Source organism: Chiloscyllium punctatum, chromosome 31, assembly GCF_047496795.1.
Source record: "Chiloscyllium punctatum isolate Juve2018m chromosome 31, sChiPun1.3, whole genome shotgun sequence".
In the NCBI taxonomy this organism is placed as follows: Eukaryota; Metazoa; Chordata; class Chondrichthyes; order Orectolobiformes; family Hemiscylliidae; genus Chiloscyllium; species Chiloscyllium punctatum.
This window is the reverse complement of record NC_092769.1, coordinates 73,997,153-74,009,537: the sequence shown is the minus strand read 5'-3', so window position 1 is coordinate 74,009,537 and position 12,385 is coordinate 73,997,153. Positions and strand designations below refer to the sequence as shown.

At 52.9% G+C, this 12,385-nt stretch overlaps 1 long non-coding RNA gene and 2 other non-coding genes across 3 annotated transcripts; all 3 read left to right on the top strand.

Annotated features, from left to right (window-relative positions):
- The first annotated feature begins 2,012 nt into the window (after positions 1-2,012).
- LOC140457092 (uncharacterized) lies at positions 2,013-9,968 on the top strand. The gene is made up of 3 exons (XR_011953320.1): positions 2,013-2,087; positions 5,390-6,807; positions 9,144-9,968. It is a non-coding gene; the product is annotated as an uncharacterized lncRNA (long non-coding RNA).
- On the top strand, positions 3,046-3,182 carry LOC140457253 (small nucleolar RNA SNORA57). The gene has a single exon (XR_011953355.1). It is a non-coding gene; the product is annotated as a small nucleolar RNA SNORA57 (small nucleolar RNA).
- On the top strand, positions 7,016-7,152 carry LOC140457254 (small nucleolar RNA SNORA57). Its single transcript, XR_011953356.1, has one exon. It is a non-coding gene; the product is annotated as a small nucleolar RNA SNORA57 (small nucleolar RNA).
- Positions 9,969-12,385: the final 2,417 nt, after the last annotated feature.

The window sequence follows — 12,385 nt, the reverse complement described above, 5'->3', positions numbered from 1 at the left end:
GGGGGTGTAGGGGCTGGAGGGGGGTGACAGAGATAGGGAGGGGGTTACAGAGATAGGGAGAGGGTGTAGGGGCTGGAGCGGGGTGACAGAGATAGGGAGGGGGTGTAGGGGCCGGAGGGGGTTACAGAGATAGGGAGGGGGTGTAGGGGCTGGAGGGGGTTTCAGAGATAGGGAGAGGGTGTAGGGGCTGGAGGGGGTGACAGAGATAGGAAGGGGGTGTAGGGGCTGGAGGGGGTGACAGAGATAGGGAGGGGGTGTAGGGGCTGGAGGGGTGACAGAGATAGGGAGGGGGTGTAGGGGCTGGAGGGGGTTACAGAGATAGGGAGAGGGTGTAGGGGCTGGAGCAGGTGACAGAGATAGGGAGGGGGTGTAGGGGCTGGAGGGGGTTACAGGAGAGGGTGTAGGGGCTGGAGCAGGTGACAGAGATAGGGAGAGGGTGTAGGGGCTGGAGCGGGGTGACAGAGATAGGGAGGGGGTGTAGGGGCCGGAGGGGGTTACAGAAATAAGGCAGGGGGTGTAGGGGTTTACAGAGGTACAGAGAAACACCCCTATCCTGATCTGTGCATTTTGCTGGAATTGAAATGTCCTGAGAGGCCCATTGTCCTGGGAACAGCCTAGAACAGTGGTGCATCATTCACACTCCCCGTGAATACTGACACATGCCCCTTGCCCCGCGGACCCCCTGTAAATACTGACACACTCCCCCCCTCCATCGGGGACACCGAATAAGTACTGACACACTTCCCCCCTGGGATCCCCTGTAAACACTGACATACTCCCCCATCCCCCAGGGACCTCCTGCAAATATTCACACACAACTCACCCCTCAGGGACCCCCCTGAAAATACAGACACCCCCCCCCCCCCCCCCCCCCCCCCCCCCCCGCAGGGACTCCCTGTAAACACTGACAAGCTCCCCCTCCCCCTGGGGAACCCCCCCCCCCCCCCGCCCCCCATGAACACACATGGGCGGCACGGTGGCTCAGTGGTTAGCACTGCTGCCTCACAGCGCCAGAGACCCGGGTTCAATTCCCGACTCAGGCGACTGACTGTGTGGAGTTTGCACGTTCTCCCCGTGTCTGTGTGGATTTCCTCCGGGTGCTCCGGTTTCCTCCCACAGTCCAAAGATGTGCAGGTCAGGTGAATAGGCCATGCTAAATTGCCCGTAGTGTTAGGTAAGGGGTAGATGTAGATGTAGGGGGTATGGGTGGGTTACGCTTCGGTGGGGCGGTGTGGACTTGTTGGGCCGAAGGGCCTGTTTCCACACTGTAAGTAATCTAATCTAATCTATAAAGCATAGGGACCACATATAACCAGTAACAAAGTGTTTGAGAACTCTCTCAGATCCCATCCCGTCCTGCCCTGTGAGATGGGTTGGTCCTGCCCAACCCTCGAGGCCATGGGGAGAGGGCAAGGAACTGAGGTAGAGGCCGGCAGCGACACTTGCACCGGCCTAAGGAGAACCAGACGTGGCCTAAAGCAGCCGACTGGCTCTGGGGTGGTGGGGGCAGTGACGGATCCTTCGTTGGGTGGGTGTGGGAAGAGGCACTGAGCCTGGCGGCGATGCACGCTGTGGCCGAATAGCTGGTTGACAATCCCTCACTCGGTGACGGGGTGACTGACCCTGTGTGTGTGTGTGTGTGTGTTTGCGAGCGGGGAAGGGGGTGGTGATGGGGAGGGGGGTCAGAGAGCTCAGCTCATTTGCCAAGGACATACGCCAGGGTCACGGGAGGGGAAAGGAAGGTGTCCGTCCATTGGTTGGCACCTCACCCCGTCCTAATCAGAACGTAACCCACTCCAGGGCAGGCCAAGGGAAGCAAAAACCCCAAGTTTGCCCCTTTTTTATTGAGAGTCTGACTGGGTTTTGCTGCTGAACATAAAGGATTGATTGGCCCCTCTATGGTGAGCCCAGTGTGGACCAGGGGTGGAGTCATGAAAGGGGCGGCAGGAATACTCCCGTGCGCTAGGGGGAGCAGAGGAGCAGCAGGGGAAGCCTCTTGGCCCAATGACACCTCCTTGGCGGAGAGGGGTCTATAAAAGGTGGCGGCGCGGCACTGTCCTCCCTTTCCTCCGCTGGCGGCCGTCGACGTAAGTTGGTTGTTTACGGCTGAATTGGGCATTTGTGATCACGATAACGGCAGCTTCTCCACACGAAATAGCGAGTTTAGTTGTTTGAGAAGCGGTGTGGGGTGTAAATCCCCTTTATTTTCGGGGCGTTCTCCGCGCCTTGATCAGGCGAGACAGTGCGCCTGCGCTTTGCCGGCCCCCGCCGAGGTGCTGGTCTGCCCATGCGCGGTAGCGATGTCGGGTGGGCACATGCGCACTGCAGCGCCTTGGCCACACCACGTGGCCAGGTTGTTGGCTCCCCGCTGGCGTTGCTCCAATGGAGGGTGGCCCAGTCTCTCCTCAGTGGAGGGTAGTGTTGGCTGCCAGTCCCTCCTGAGGGAGGGATGGATGGTGGGAGAGGGTGGGTGGTGGTTTGCAAATAGTCTCCATTCAGCACTGACCCCCCCCCCCCCCCCATTATTGGAACATTGTGTGAGAGCTTAGTGTGCTGACCATCAGGACACTCAGCAAGAATGTGTCTGCATTCTTGCTGAGTGTCCTTTCTTGCTACTTACACCCACACTCCATCCCTCCCTATCTCTCACCTGCTGCAGCCCCCACACTCCCTTATATCTTTGCTACTTACACCCCCCTCCCATCTTTATTACATTGTCCAGCCCTACAAACCCTTTCTGTAAATTGCTCCAGCTCCATAACCCCTCACCATCTGTTACCTCCTCCAGCCCCTAAACCTCTCCCCATCTCTGTACTATCTCCCAGCCTCAACTCATTCTTATCTTGACAACTTTCTTCAGTCACTATACCCCTCCCTACTTCTGGCCCCCAGACTCTTCCTTTGCTCTGTCATGTCTTGTGCCCCCTACACACTTTCCCTATCTCTAACCTTTCCCAGCCTGTGGCCGTGTGTTTGTACCATTGCTGGATCCAGGGGTTCCTGCTGTTTCAAGAGCAGCAACCCCCCCCCCCCTCCCCAGCCAGCCCTCCAGTTCTTGTCATGCCTGTGTCTGCCCATGGCCTGTGCATGTCTCTGAGAGAGGGAGAGCAAGCTCAGTGTTAAAGTCTTCGGTACCAGTGAGTCTCCATCTTCTGGTCCTATCCTCATTGGCTGAGACATGCAGTTAACTGGGATCAGTCTGTGCTCTGAATGTTTCCAGTGGCGGGCGGGGGGGGGGGGGGTGGTGGGTGGGGAGGTTGGAGTGTGTTCCGTTTGCTGGCTCTGAATTTTGGAATCGGTCTCCCATCCTTTCGGTGATCACGGATATAAACTGTGGTTGGGGGGGTGGGGGGAATAAGGTTGGCAGGTGGAATACAAGGTGAGGGACTGTTTGGAGGTTCTTGCAATAAATGGGACCTTTTTTCAGTTAGATGGGCGAAACTTCTGGGTGATCGCAATGATCTGTGCATGGAACAGTCCCCACACAGATGCACAAGCAATTCGCAAGCTCTCTGCTGGCCTTGATTGTCTGTCTGGGATTGCAGCATGACGGAAGGATAAGAACTCCTCTGGAAAACGCTGTCGTTTTGCTTTGTATCTTGAGCAGAGTTCATAGAATCCCTGCAGTGTGGGAGCAAGGTCATTCAGCTTAGAGTCTGCACTGACCCTCAGAACGTCCCACCCAGACCCATTCTTTCCCCAGCCCTATCTCGGTAACACTGCATTTTCCATGGCTCACCCATCCAGTCTGCATACCCCATGACATTAGTATAAGCAATTCAATATGGCCAATCCACCGAACCGGCACGTAGAGTCAGATGTATAGCATGGAAACAGACCCTTCGGTCCAAGCCGTCCATGCCGACCATTTATCCCAACCCAATCTAGTCCCACCTGCCAGCACCCGGCCCATATCCCTCCAAACCCTTCCTATTCATATACCCATCCAGGTGCCTCTTAAATGTTACAATTGTACCAGCCTCCACCACATCCTCTGGCAGCTCATTCCATACACGTACCACTCTGGGTGAAAAAGTTGCCCCTTATGTCTCTTTTATATGTCTCCCCTCTCACCCTAAACCTATGCCCCTCTAGTTCTGGATTCCCCCACCCCAGGGAAAAGACCTTGTCTATTTACCCTCTCCATACTCCTCATATCTTTGGACTGTCAGAATTGTCCAACTTCAAACAAAGCAGACCTTGTGAAATTGACACTTGCTTATTTCAGGTTATTGTGAGGTGAGGTTCAGTGCCTGCTCAGGTACAGAATGGCTGCTTTGTACTTGAGTTTAGATTACTTAGTGTTGAACTGCTTCCCGCAGTTACAGGCATCTGCAGTTTATAAAAGGGTTACAAATTCTCGGTGATTAATGATAAGGCAATGCAGATCGAACTACAGCAGTTTAATATGGAAAAGCACAAACAATACAACTAGTCTGACATAGTGATTAGTTGAACAATCAATCGTATCCTGTGCAGAGTGGCTCATGGACTGTAGTTAATATTAAGGAATGTGGTGATGCCTTGTCTGTGGGGCTGTTGTTTTAGCTAAGGTTGCTCAGAGCCCTCAGGGCTCCTGTCAATGGGTGTGGAGGTGAAGTGTCATCCTCAGATTAGAAAATGGCTTGTTCAGTCAGTTCCTGCGTATAGCTGGAGTCCTCACTGGGATTGTGGGTATGTCCCCTCTTAGCTTGGGAAAATGGCTTCCCCTTTCTCTTGGGGGGGGTGGGTGGTGGGAAAGAGGAGAGAACTGGAGGGAGCCCACAGAGAACATGCAAACTCCACACAGTTGCCTGAGGGTGGGATCAGACCTAAGTCCCTGGCACTGTTAGATAGCAGTGTGAACCATTGAGCCACCATCCCACCCCCTAGAGTTACATGTGCGTCAGAGAATGGGTTGGTGCCTGTGACAGGAGACTAAGTCGGTGGGCTCCCTGCTCTGGAGTTCAGGAGAACGGGAGGCCATCGTGTTGAGGCGGTAGGATTCTCATTGGGTAGAGGCTGAGATAGTTATCGCTGAGCAGGGGAAATCAAAACGTGGGGTGGTGGGAGGTAGTCTCAGGATGGGCATGGGGCATTGAGGACTGAGGGGAGGGCACATCTCTCCACCCAAGGTGGTGAATCCATGGAAGTCCCCCTGATGGTTGTGGGCTCTGCATCATTAAATACACGAGGCTGGGGTTGGATCTTCAGGGCCTCAGGATGTAGTGGTTGGGGGGTGAGGAAATGGAGTTGAGGTTTAAGATTGAGCTGGATTGTATTGAAAGGTGGCACAGGATTGAGGGGCAGAATGGACTCCATCCTGGTTCTCCTGCCTACTACAGGGCCTGTTGAAGTGAACGTTTTTGTTCCCGGAGGGTGTCACTGAAATGTCTGTCTGTCTTCGCAGGTTCCCAGATGAAAGCGGTGTCCAGTTCTGGAGCAGAGGCATGTTGCTGGGTTCTGAGGAACATCACTGCCCTAATGCCCCATTCCCCCCCCCCACCAGCTTCACTGCTTGCCTGATGGGACAAGTGTGGGGTCAGGGGAATCTTGCCCTGAGCGCGGGCTGGGCAGACAGTGCCAATATCTGTGGGAGCTGAGCAGACCGAAGCATAAAGGACCCTTGCAGCATGTGACTTGGTGAATTCTGAGCACATCTCCCCTTCTTATAAAAACAAAAGGGTCTTCCATTTCAGATAGGAGAAAGAGAAATCTCTCATCTTGGTCAGGGCATATCCACACCCCAGACTGTGGTGGAGAGGCTGAATTGGGCACGTGCCCAGTTGGAGATGGGTAGCCCTGTAACTACGGTGGGTGCAGAACTGACTGCCCTCTTGAGGGGCTGAATAGCTACATGATTGCCTGTGTGGAGTTGGGGGGGGACAGGCAATGGGTCAGGTCAGCAGTGACAGCTGGGTCAACTGCCCCCTTTTTCCAATGAATTGGACCCACTGACCCCCTGATGGCACATTGGCAGGGTTTCTGCCAAAGCTCAATGGATTGGCACAGCCCTTTGAGGCTATGGGGCTAAAGTCTGGCCTCTGACACAGTCCCCTGATTCGTGAGTGATGGTCACATTGGCAAACGGACCCTTCGCTGCAACTCTTCCATGCCAACAGTTTCCCCAGATTAAATTAGTCCCATTTGCCTGCGCCACATCCTTCTAAACCTTTACCATCCAGATGCCTTTTTAAATGTAACTACTGGCCTCTCCTTCCTCTGGCAGCTTGATCCATATATGCTCCACCCTCTGAAAGAACTGGCTAGCTAGTACCAGTGATCGTCCTCCCAGCCAGCAGAGATTAGATTAGATTACTCAGTGTGGAAACAGGCCCTTCGGCCCAACAAGTCCACACCGCCCCGCTGAAGCGCAACCCACCCATACCCCTACATCTACCCCTTACCTAACACTACGGGCAATTTAGCGTGGCCAATTCACCTGACCTGCACATCTTTGGACTGTGGGAGGAAACCGGAGCACCCGGAGGAAACCCACGCAGACACGGGGAGAACGTGCAAACTCCACACAGTCAGTCGCCTGAGGCGGGAACTGAACCCGGGTCTCTGGCGCTGAGAGGCAGCAGTGCTAACCACTGTGCCACCCAAATACAGGGATTAGATTAGATTACAGTGAATTGGGGGAGATGGGATGGGTCCTGGTCTAATAGCTGAGGATGACAGGCTCAGTAACTGATGGGCTACGAATCCCAGTCAGTGGTTATCTGGCCCGGTACAGGACTGGTGTAATGTAGCAGATACCCATCGACATGACTCTGATGCCAGTCCTGTGACACACTCCTAGAGAAGGTCTGGTTCTCTGGACTGGTAAGTGGCTTCCTGGCTTTTCTCTCTCTACTCGTGATCAGTTCCTGGTCTCGCTCAAATATTTCATTCATCTGTCCTACCCTGGGCCTTGGGATTTCTGTGACAGGCAGAGTCTGTGTGGAGTCTGGGTTTGAAGCCAGAGGTACCTCCAAGAGGCAGTTGGGGGTGGGGGTGCAGTTGCCCTGTCCAGGGTGAGGGCAGCAGCAGCCCTCCAGTTCTTCACATGCCTGTGTCTGCCCATGGCCTGTGCATGTGTCTGAGAGAGGGAGAGCAAGCTCAGTGTTAAAGTCTTCGGTACCAGCGAGTCTCCATCTTCTGGTCCTATCCTCATTGGCTGAGACACGCAGTTAACTGGGATCGCTCTGTGCAATTCTAGTCACTTTTAAGTTTAGGGGGCTTGGGCCCATCAATTGGGAGTGTGGCATTTCTGAACCTCAGTACCTTGTCTCCTGTCCTTTCAGTGAGGACAGTATTTAATGCGATTGTGAGGTAGGTCAAGCAGGCAGGTAGAGTACAGGCTGTGGGGGCTGTGCTGAGGTCTGTGAATAGATAAACACTGTTTGTAGGTGGGAAGCCTCTGTCCTATTCGGAGGCAGTTGTGCATCGAACACAGTCTGCGCACACAGCCAAGCAATTCAGAAATTCATTGCTGGCCTTGATTGTAGGGGGAAAGGAGTGTGGAATAAGAGTCTTGTTAGAATTAGAATGAGCTTTATTGTCACATGGGTCCAGTGAGCAGCTTGTGGTCCCATCTTGGCTGCAAAGGTACAGGTGAACAAATTGTTGGGAAAATGTTGAAGAATAACTTAGGAAAACGAGAAACGAAGGCAGTAAATCCTTCCAACACAGACTTGGCTGGTTTAAGGCTGAGGGGGTGGGGGGGGGGAGAAAGATCGGTGTTTCCCAGGTGAAGCAGTCTCTTGTCACGCACAGTTTGTGCGTTGATGGGTTGAGGGTGTCCCTGGCTGGGCTGGCATTTACTGCCTGTCCCTAATTGCCCAGAGGACAGTAAAGAGGCCACCCCCTTGCTGTGGGTCTGGAGTCATAGTCAGAGTCCAACCCGTCCATGCTGACCAGATATCCCAACCCAATCTAGTCCCATCTGCCAGCACCCGGCCCATATCCCTCCAAACCCTTCCTATTCATGTACCCATCCAAATGCCTCTTAAATATTGTCATTGTACCAGCCTCCACCGCATCCTCTGGGCTCATTCCATACACATACCACCCTCTGCGTGAAAAAGGTCTCTTATATCTTTCCCCCCTCACCCTAAACCTATGCCCTCTAGTTTTGGACTCCCTGATTCCAGGGAAAAGACGTTGTCTATTTACCCTTTCCATGCTCCTCATAATTTTGTAAACCACTGTAAGGTCACCCCTCAGCCTCCGACGCTCCAGGGAAAACAGCCCCAGTCTGTTCAGCCTCTCCCTGCAGCTCAAATCCTCCAACCCTGGCAACATCCTTGTAAATCTTTTCTGAACCTTTTCAAGTTTCACGACATCTTTCCGATAGGAAGGAGACCAGAATTGCATGCAATATTCCAACAGTGGCCTAACCAATGTCCTGTACAGCCGCAACGTGACCTCCCAACTCCTGTACTCAATACTCCGACCAATAAAGGAAAGCATACCAAACACTGCCTTCACTATCCTATCAACCTGCGACTCCACTTTCAAGGAGCTATGAACCTGCACTCCAAGGTCTCTGCTCAGCAACACTCCCTTGGACCTTACCATTAAGTGTATAAGCCCTGCTAAGATTTGCTTTCCCAAAATGCAGCACCTCACATTTATCTGAATTAAACTCCATCTGCCACTTCTCCGCCCATTGGCCCATCTGGTCCAGATCCTGTTGTAATCTGAGGTAACCCTCTTCGCTGTCACATGTAGACCAGACCAGGTAAAGATGACAATTTCCTTGCTGAAAGGGCAGGTGGGTTTTTCCACTGATCTGCAATGGGTTCAGGGTCATCAGACCTTCCAGACTTTTTAAATTGAAGTTTAATTAAAATTCTTTTTAGCAGGATTTGAACCTCTGTTCCCCAGAGTATTCACTGGAGTAACAGTCGAGCGATAATATCTCCAGACCACCCCCTCCCAATAACTGTTTGAATTAGCAGGAGGTTGAGACGGACTGACAGGGAGAGGGGGCAATGTAACCATCACTGTAAAGGTGTCCGGGAGGAGAGAAGAGGGTTCAGGAATAATGAGCTGGAAAATCAGGGAGCTGGGTTTGGGACTGATGGACTGCTCGCCTTTCTCTGTATCTAATAACACAAGCACAACTAGCCCAGTTTTGGTTAAGTGTTTAAACTGAGCATCTTCCTCTCTTTCAGGTCAAACCATCTGTGAGTTGGCCGTTTCTCCCATGGAGTCGCTTGGAGTGCTGACCACGTGTGTGTGTGTGTATATGTGTGTGTGTATGTATATGTGTATACATGTGTGTGTAAAACACTCAGATACCAGCCTGGGTGGGGGGGGTGGGCAGATGAGCTGAACGACCTGTGTGTGTAGAGCAGCGTCTGTCTGATGAGGGTGGGTCAGGGAGAGACCACCCTCTGCCAAGGTGAATGTTGCTCATGGAGCCAAGAGGGATGGGTGCCGCCCAATGCAAATATTGACAGGAGCCAGCCCTGGCTCCACTGAGATGTGCCAATGCTCGGCTGCTGCATTCCTGTGGGGGACTGAAAACCAGAGGGGACAGCCTTCTGGGTTTGGTCTACACACTCAGCGGCATGGCCTTGCTCAGAGTTGCTCTCTTGTAAGGGACACCACAAAGTTGCACAAATTGTGGGGATTTTGGATGTAGTTTTGAAGCTCTTGCATGGGATGAGGAGGAAAGTGGGGGGGGGGGCGCAGGGGAAATGGGGGTGAGTATTCTGAGTGGTGCATTATACCCGTGTTGACCTGGCAGCAGCAGCAGATGCTCGTAGGCACTCACTGGCTTCAGTTCCTGAAGCAGGGCTAACCTGTTCGTCCAGGGATATTGCACCCCTGAGCCGGTGGACCTCCCACTCACAAGGGAGGGATGCTACCTCAGTTACAAGAGCCCTTGTGCCAAAGCTAATACTTTCAAGCAGGGGATGTGGGAGGAAGAGAACATGTTTCAAATTCATACTGGAATTTCAAATTAGATGAATAAACGTGGAATTGAAATCTCATGTCTGTGTGTCTGACATGTCTCTTTGAACAAAATCCCATCTGGTTTGCTAATGTCCTGAGGGGAGTGGGGAATTGCCTTCCTCACTCAGTCTGACCTAGGAATGGGCTCCTTTGTGTCCTCTATACCAACCCTGGTGGGGCACGGTTCAAAGGAGCAGATCGGGAATGGGCAGTAACTGCTGGCAGCACAGGAACAGGCCATTTGACCCAACAGATCCATCCTGACCCTGACCCCAAACTAAGCTAGTCCCAGCTGTCTGCTCCTGGTCCCTTATCCCTCTAAACCTTTTCTATTCATGGACTTGGAAAAATGCCTTTTAATCATTAACTACCCACGTCCCCCACTTCCTCAATGTTCGTTCCACGCAAACTGCTGTCATTTTTAAAAATAATCCCTCCTATCACCTTAAAAACATAACCCCCCCCGCAGTCTTGAAATCCTCCCCCGCCCGAGGGAAAAGACACCTGCCACTCACTTTATCCACGTTTGTGATTTTATGAAGCTGCAAGGTCACCCCTCGGTCTCCTACACTCCAGTGTAGAACTCCATCCTGGGCTTGGGCAGCTCCCAGGGAGCTGTGTGACCCCTGACCTGGGGTGTGTGGGAGGCGCCTCCCTGAGCAGGGTGCGGGACGGCTGGCAAGGATTTTATTTTAACATCCTTGTCTCCGTCCGGCAGTGAGCCTGCCTGCGATGGCCAGCTGTCTCGGGCAGCTACTGCAGCAAAGTCAATAAACCTATTCATTATTTTGGTGGTGTTGACTATTTGTCCCTTTGTCTGTATTATCTGCAAACAACTTGCTTGAGGTGCAATACACACAGCTATGGTGCAGGCGTGGGGTTTGAACCAAGGCCTCTGGCCTGCCAGCATCCCATCAGTCAGTTTCACCCCCCCCCCCCCCCAACCTCTTCTCCTTTTCCTCCAAACCTTCTCCAATTCACTTGCACTGAGGCTTTGAAATTGCACTGAAGGCTCCAGTATTTTGCCTGGTTTAAGCCTTAATTAGCTGCAATTACCCTGGATATCAGGCATGAAGAGTTAACACAGGCACTGAAAAAGAATGATTGACCTAATCAGTAGCAGGGTACAAAAGCAGTGCAGTTTCTGTAATCTCTGCTGCCAGAGCAGGTGATTTTAAGTGTGAGGTGGCTGGCAGATTAACGGTGGTGCGTTGCTCATCTGTGACGTCCAGGGACGTGAATGTGTCAGAGGTTGAATCTGACCACCTCCCTCCCCTGGACCAGCACCTCAGAGCCCACCTGTGCTCATACACCACCCCCCCCCCCCCCCCCCCCCCCCCCCAAAATGCCCTCCACCTCCCACACACTCCACTACAGGAACTGGAGGAGCAGAAACTTGCCCTCAGCTGGTCAGATCTGGGGGTGTGAAGGGGTAAGGGTTAGGATTTCAAACTATCGGGTTGGGATTTTGGGATTGCTGGGACAGAGATTGAGATTTTGTGGGTAGGGAGGGGTTTGGAATCGGTTGGGGGGGGGTGTGTGGGAGGAGGGGTCGGGATTTTGGGAATGTGGACAGGAGTGGGTTGGGATTTTGGGAATGTGGGGTGGGATGGATTGGATTTTGACACAGAAGTGTGTGTTAGGACTGGGGGGGGGGGAATGTGGGGTCATGTCAGGGTGCAGATGGGATTTTATTCCCAATCCTATTCTTGCTGGGGAGGGAGGTTCAGGTGTGGTTTGGTCTTAGAGGGAAGCAATATGGCACTGGAGGAATTTGCCCAGGTCGGGGTGGGGAAAGGAATGAATGGTTTCTGACAGTGGATGAGAAGTAGGGGTCCCCTCCCAGCCCAACGTTTCCTCCCTGCAGCAGTGATTTTTGCAATTCTGACCGATTCAGTCTCCCCACTCGTACCCAGAGTCTCCTGCTCTCTGAGGGGAACAACCCCTCGTTCCCTTCACCCAGTCGAACATCTCCCATCCTTTGTAGCATTTGGAGACACCTCCTTTGCCTTCACTGACTGTCCTCTCTGTCACCCCCTGGGAATCTGTGACCCTCTTGCTGTTTGATTTAAAAAATGCCCCATTCTTGTGAAGTTCCCTACCCGAGGGGGAAAAGAGACCCTTGCAATTCACTCCATCCATGCCCCCTGTGATTTTATAAACCTCAGTAAGGTCGCCTGCTTTTCCAGGGGAGAAAAGTCCCAGCCTTTACTGTCTAATTTTAAATCTCAAACCCTGCATTCCCAATCGCATCCTGATAAATCTCTTCCGCAGCCCATCGTGTCCTCGCACCTACCACTGCAGGCCACATGATGGCAGTCATGCTCCACCAGCCAGTGCGAGAGGCTGCACTGCAGTGCTGTCTTGATGGTGTCCCAGAGCTGGCCATGCAGAATTCCAACCCAACGCTCTGGGCTGTGGGTTCAAACCCTGCAATGGCGCACCGTGAAATCCT